At 41.1% G+C, this 7,546-nt stretch overlaps 1 long non-coding RNA gene across 1 annotated transcript in view; it reads left to right on the top strand.

Moving 5' to 3' along the window:
• The first annotated feature begins 4,553 nt into the window (after positions 1–4,553).
• Positions 4,554–7,546, top strand: part of LOC140134041 (uncharacterized) — a 57,155-nt gene continuing 54,162 nt past the window's right edge. The window contains exon 1 of the long non-coding RNA XR_011856036.1: positions 4,554–4,626. This is a non-coding gene — a long non-coding RNA (uncharacterized lncRNA). The remainder of the gene's footprint in view (positions 4,627–7,546) is intronic.

Below are 7,546 nucleotides of genomic sequence, written 5' to 3'. Positions count from 1 at the left end.
ATTCCATTTTACTGCAGGGCCACCTACCTGCTCCTCTGGTTTGAACAATTTTTGGGACTGCCACATACAGGCACTCAATCTATTCCATTTTACTGCAGGGCCACCTACCTGCTCCTCTGGTTTGAACAATTTTTGGGACTGCCACATACAGGCACTCAATCTATTCCATTTTACTGGAGGGCCACCTACCTGCTCCTCTGGTTTGAACAATTTTTGGGACTGCCACATACAGGCACTCAATCTATTCCATTTTACTGGAGGGCCACCTACCTGCTCCTCTGGTTTGAAACATTTTTGGGACTGCCACATACAGGCACTCAATCTATTCCATTTTACTGCAGGGCCACCTACCTGCTCCTCTGGTTTGAACAATTTTTGGGACTGCCACATACAGGCACTCAATCTATTCCATTTTACTGCAGGGCCACCTACCTGCTCCTCTGGTTTGAACAATTTTTGGGACTGCCACATACAGGCACTCAATCTATTCCATTTTACTGGAGGGCCACCTACCTGCTCCTCTGGTTTGAAACATTTTTGGGACTGCCACATACAGGCACTCAATCTATCCCATTTTACTGGAGGGCCACCTACCTGCTCCTCTGGTTTGAAAAATGTTTGGGACTGCCACATACAGGCACTATCCAAATTAAATTGTCTCCATAGCAGCCTCCACACGTTGTCTCCATTGCTACCTCCAAAAGTCGTCCATATAGCTGCCTCCATACATCGTCCCTTTATCAAACGAGGTGTGTCAGGCAGAAATTTGGGTTGTTTTCATGGATTCCACATCAAAGTTGTTAACTTTGTCGCCACCCTGCTGTGTTATCCACAAAATATACTGGCAAACTTTTACCATTTAGGGATATTATTTCAGCGCTTCTTGCGCATCTGTTTACATTCCCCTCACCCGGCATATCCTAAACTTATAAGAACGCTACTACACTTGATCTTATACAAAAGGTTCTTAGAAGTGCTGTTTGGGGAGTAGCCTAGAGACAGGGGCTTGGATTGGCGAAAGCTCGCCTGGCAGCGGAACGCCAGCTCCATGCGCATCATGCGCTTCTTGCGCATCTGTTTACATTCCCCTCACCCGCCATATCCCAAACTTATGAGAACGCTACTACACTTAACTTGGTGCAGGCTGGGACCGAGTCTGACCCTGGGGCTGGTCATATACTGCCGACGCAGAGAATTGCGGGGCCTACCTCGGTCCAGGTCTCAAAGGCCTACTATACCTCCTCCCACCCCTCCTCCACCTCCTCCTCCTCCGAATTACCATCCGTGGGCATGGCGCCATCAGTCGGTAGCTCTAGGCACAGCAGCAGTGCCGTCGCTAAGCGACAGCAGGCGGTGCTGAAACTGCTGAGCCTAGGCGATAAAAGGCACACCGCCCAAGAGCTATTACAGGGCATTCCACATCAAAGTTGTTAACTTTGTCGCCACCCTGCTGTGTAATCCCCAAAATATACTTGCAAACTTTTACCATTTAGGGATATTATTTCAGCGCTTCTTGCGCATCTGTTTACATTCCCCTCACCCGGCATATCCTAAACTTATAAGAACGCTACTACACTTGATCTTATACAAAAGGTTCTTAGAAGTGCTGTTTGGGGAGTAGCCTAGAGACAGGGGCTTGGATTGGCGAAAGCTCGCCTGGCAGCGGAGCGCCAGCTCCATGCCAAGATCCAACTAACATAGTTTTAACTGCAGCACCTTTAATCTACTACTAGTTCACTGCCTCCATACATGGTCCCCTTATCAAGCGAGCTGTGTCAGGCAGAATTTTGGGTTGTTTTCATGGCTTCCATGTTAACTTTGTCGCCACCCTGCTGTGTAATCCACAAAATATACTGGCAAACTTTTATCATGTACCGATATTATTTGAGCGCTTCTTGCTCACCTCCTTTGGTTCCTCTCTGCCACCCATTGGTTTGAAGCCTGAGTCCATTTAGGGTATGTCGCCAAGCCACTCTCTAGCCTGCCGCTGCTGCCGCTACCTCTGCATGAAGTCCCCTATAGTGTCAGGGTCAATTATTGGATGTTTTAGATGCTATCTAGCTTCATTCTGTCACTCTGTCATGGCCATGCTGTTGCCCATAATTTTGGCATAATGGTGCGATTATGCAGCCTCAGAGGCATCCATGCATGCTGCCCCTGCTGTTTCCTGTCCATTTCCGTGGTGTTTCCATCCTTTTCTGAGGTTCCCAGGTGTTTGGCCAAGCTTCCCTGTGCAGAGCCTTGGTCCCCTTGAAAAATGCTCGAGTCTCCCATTGACTTCAATGGGGTTCGTTATTCGAGACGAGCACTCGAGCATCGGGAAAAGTTCGTCTCGAATAACGAGTACCCGAGCATTTTAGTGTTCGCTCATCTCTAGAAGTATCCCATGTGTGGCATAACAAAATTATTTATTTAAAAGTAAGGGTGAATGGTGAAAAAATGTTGCTTCACACATACAGAACCAAAATGAAAATGTGGTTTTGCTGTATTTTTCTTTAAATGCACTTTACTGATGTAGCAGATGTGATTTCCCTCATTGAAGCCAGTTAATGTGAAAAATAATACACTAATTAAAGAAATAATGCATGCTTTGCTGTGCTTTCATTAGAGCTTGTGTGGAATGTGTCAGCATTGTTGTAATGGACCAATAACATCTGCTATTTCCATGCAAACTCATTTTTGTGTTATAGCAAAGACAAATAATTAAATTACATACAAAAACTATAAAATGTTTTTTTTTCCACCCTAGAGACATAAATGATGGTGATACAGAATGACTACTGAAAATGACATTTTACTAGACATTAATGTGTAATTGCTACTGGATACAGAGTTGTGTGTCATGATGTGAGGAATTGTACAGATATTCATAGAACTAATAGATTCATAGAAATAATCATCTATTGAAGGTTTGAAACACATCAAGTTGTGCAAAAAATAGAAGCCAGATTAAAACGCCAAGTTTAAAGTCATATTCCCAAGAAGTCAAGATTCTTAAATATACTCAGGATAACAAAATAACACATTCTTTAATTCACTTTTATTAAAAAATACAGTATTTTACATATATAATTCCAGCCTTTCTCTATTAGTCCCGATGTATACAATTTTGGTTGCCCTGGGATCCGACTGTAAGTCTTTTACTTTTCATGGTTGGGCATGGCAGATTCTTCTCATGAATTGGTTCTCCTGTCTGTAGGATGCAGTGGGATTTCTGCCCCTCCCCCTCCATTACAAGATGAGCTCACTCACAGGAACTTCCGGCCGTCATGCACAGATTTACTTTACAAGCTACAGATAAAATACTGTCTTTATAGCAGGGGAAGGAGGCATGTAGAAGAGCTGACTGTGTGTGTTTTATCTGAGTTAGCATCATCTCTCTTTCATCATCTTCTCTTTCAGATGCTAGTAGAATATTCTGAAACTAAATGAAAGTGTAGATAAACCTGTACCCTGATTATCTAACCACATGGTCAGCACACAGGGATCATAATGTGTCTGCTTAGAGATTCCCCGCCCACACTCAGTTTTTCGTTGACCTCCATTGAGTGATAGCAGATAAAACAGCAATAAAACTGCGTAAAATTTTACATTAAAGGGCTTAAAAACTATCTTTATTGTGCAAACATTACTAGGGGGTTAAAATTTGAGAACATTCTTTCATGGGCAAACCCCTTTAATGGATTTTCCAGGAATCCACAGGGTCAAGAGCAGTTAAAAACAGGTCTGCCAACAGGACAATACTGGTGGTACTGCAATTAGGGACCAATCACAGACAGCCCCCTTTCCTTAGCACTGTGCCTCTCAAAAACTAATATGGTTTAGAAACAATAAATTGTATCAGCGTTTTCAAGAACCCAATACTATTCAGATTGAAAGAGTCAAATATGTAAAGGGTCACACAGACAACAGAACTAAAAGTCTCTATGGGAAGTGTTCAGAGGGAGGAGTCTGTGGACCAGTGGACACTCTGGACCACCACGGTAGATGGTATGAGGCCCACGGTAGCAGACAAGGTACAGGGATTTGCAGGAAACAGTCCAACCCTGGGATAACAGCAGCAACACAGAGGAACACTGTTACGCTGGCACGGACTGCAGACACCGCTGGACTGGAAACCTGGGAGGCACAGCAGGAAGCACGGAGGCAGACTGAAGACTTGAGACAGGATGGCAGGAGCACATGGAGATAATGCTGGAGACAGAAACACGGAGGAACACTGGTAACGCTGGAGACCAGAACACCAGGAGCATATGGGAACACTGGAGACAGGAGACACAGAGGCGCCTGTAAACACTGGAAGACAGGACACACCAGGAGCTTATGGGAATGCTGGAGACACACAGGAACACAGGAAAGCGTCTGGAAACGCTAATGGGATTTTCTTCCACAGGGAAGCCTGGCATGGAAACCATAGGAGATCCTAGAAGAAGATCCGGCGGGGAGTGAAGGGAGGTGCTGGATTATAAGGGCGAGCTGGATTAGCAGGAGCCAATCAGGAGGACGCTGGCCCTTTAAGGCTTGAGAAGTCCATGCATGCTCCCTAGTGGCGGGAGCGCGCACCTGCACGGAAGGAGCGTGTGGCCTACACGCCGGGAGCCGGAGCACAGACAGGAGCCAAGAGAGGTAAGTGAGGGCAGGGGGATGGAGACCTGCAGGCACCTGCGATCCGCGACATGGATCGCTGGAGCACCCGTGACAAAATATAATAATATTGAACTTAAAAATTATAATACTGGAGTCAAACAATAATAGGGAACTGGATTTAGGAATGCAAACAAGACAGTAAGCCCTTACCTAAATCCCCCTAAATCATCTTGCCTGCTTGCCTCTGTGTTTCCTAGGTGATTCAAGACAAACACGAACACAGCCCCACCCTACACCAAAGTGAAACACTAAACACAATCATGAAAATCTGTTATAAAATCCTTGGATACATTAGTCCAGGGATTTTTGGAAAGAGGGAGTGAGGGGAGGAGCCCCTCTGCTAGACATCAGGGCACTTTGGAGGCTTGGAGTTTTAAAAACTACACCCCTCAACGTATGTAAGACAACTTGTATGAAGTCTGTTAACTCTTTAATGTTTAACAGGGTGAAAACAAAATGGAAGTGTGGAACCAGTTGCTCAAACATTTAATGTCAGTACAAGCTACACTTATCTGAGTGGATTGGATGTAGCATTTATGTAGAATTTGAAACCTCTATTTTGGGGATTTATATTGTTCTTTTCTCATTCATTTTTTGCACTTTCTTTGTCTTTTTCAGGCACATTAATGTAGTTGTGAAAAATTGGGGAATTTTTCACCCAACAAAGTTTTCCACAGCCATGTATTGTGCCTGATTTATCTTTGGAATACAGATCTTGATGAATAAAAAAGCCCTAAGCCATTTTTTTGGACAACATACTTCACTCCCCTGCTGGAATAGGAAAAAAAAATAATGTGAGTAAATAACACAAGCCCAAAACTACATAAAACAGAAAGACTGGCGTAAATTACAAGATAAATGACCCCCCTGTATGTACATTTTCTATAGTAGTAAAGGTTGAAGTAGACTTTTTCTACCCAACTTTGAGTAACAATGGCCTATACCGCAAATCTAAGCCAAACATCATGCTTTCTAAATTACATTTTTTGTTTTTTTATGATAAAGTAATTTATTATGCTTTTGATCAACGGCTTGTACTATTATTTAAAAAAATATAACCTAGTTTACAATATGTTTCCATTGCATTTTAAAATACAGTGAAATAATGCAGTCTGTATAGTTTACTTGTTTTATGTGAATTACATTCTTATACATAGTAACTGAAATCGCATATTGTAAAATTTTTATTTATTTAGAATATTCAATACTTTTACAATCAATGACCAGGGTTACAATGGGAGAATTACATTCTGAAATTGAACAGAATGAAAAATATAATTTCATGGAAGCAAATCTTATTATAAAAATGAGCCTTAGAATCCCTACAGGAAATGTATCCATCCTCTGCTCATGTTTTCCTATGACAATCACCTGGGCTGAGTTAATTATCTAGAACTTCATCTAACAACTTCATTACTGGCTTTTACAGTTGGAGAATTGCTAAGGTAAGAAGGGAAAATAATTATTGCCTGACTATGAATAAATATGTGCATTGTGGCATCTTGAATGTAGTATTCTGAAAAATTTGCAAGTTGTAATCTGTGGATCACCTGTGGTTTATCATATGGACCACTTTTTATCTAAAGTTGCAAGTTTATCTTGTTGCATCTTGTTTGTTTTTAGAATACATTTGCAAGGTTCTAGTATTTTAGTAAATATATTGAGGAAGCTTTTTGTTATGCCTTTATGTATACTGACAACTTGGACATTTTTTTTTTTTTTTTTTTTTTTTTTTTTTGAAGTATAAGGAAAATCATTTGTGCGTTTGCATTTTATTTGCAAATTACAAAACTGAAAAGTGTGGGACTAATATGTAATCAGCCCCTTGTACTCGGGCTGAACTTGTACTAAACATCCAGTGTATCCAATAGGTTTTAGAAGTCATATAATTAGTAAATAGAGAACATTTGGAAATAATTTATTCTCAGTACAGGCAGACCCTGGGTTATTTACAAGACAGGTTCTTTGGGTTTGTATTTGTAGGTAAGTCAGAACTACGTATATTTTATAATTGTAACTGCAGACAATTTTTTTTTGTCTATGTGACAATTGGATTTTCAAAGTTTTGTGCTGTCATGGGAAGAAGGATTATCAATAAAACTTCATTACAGACACTTTATACAATTTCCCAATATACTTTCTGTATCAATTCCTCGTGGTTTTCTAGATCTCTGCTTGCTGTCATTCTTTTTTTTTTTTTTTTTTTTTTTTAAGAAATATTTTATTGGAACTAAAAAAAAGGAAGTATACATGCAATTGTATATAATAAACATTTTACATGTCTAACCCGATACATCAGTAGTTATGCTAGTTAGCAATTATGCTGGTTAGTTAGGTTAGAACATGTGTAGTAGTGCTTCTTCATTTAACCAAAACTCGGACTTTACTTAGGCCGGTCAGTACCACTGGAGTCCGGTTCCTTAAGTTGTCCATCAACTTCAATTGGAAAAGAAAACAAACATTCTTTGTAATTTCTTGTGGTGGTGGTCTTGCCTCATGGTGCTGTGGTGGCGAATGGCTAAGTCACTCAGTGTAGCATTGGGAACTTGTCCAAGTCTCCCATTGGGCTTCAAAGTGAGTTGTTCTCCCGTTTTGTATAGCTATGGCTTTTTCATACGCACACGTGGTATTTAATTGTCTTATTACTTCATCCACTGGTGGACATAAGGGATCCTTCCAATGCCTTGTTATGATGAGCTTGGTAGACATAAGTAGTTGTGCCGGAACTGTTGAATTTTTTTTGTCTATTTCTGCTATGTCTATTAGCAGCAGAGCTTGTTGAGGTGATAAAAATATTGGCTTTTTATATATGTGGGATAAAATATTAGAGATGTTGTTCCATAATGGTGAGATGAAAGGACAGTCCCATAGAATATGGAGTAGTGTGCCTCTGCATCCA

The sequence above is a fragment of the Engystomops pustulosus genome, chromosome 5, assembly GCF_040894005.1.
Source record: "Engystomops pustulosus chromosome 5, aEngPut4.maternal, whole genome shotgun sequence".
NCBI lineage: Eukaryota > Metazoa > Chordata > Amphibia > Anura > Leptodactylidae > Engystomops > Engystomops pustulosus.
Note: the sequence above shows the minus strand (reverse complement) of the source record. Positions and strands in the feature narration are given on the sequence as shown.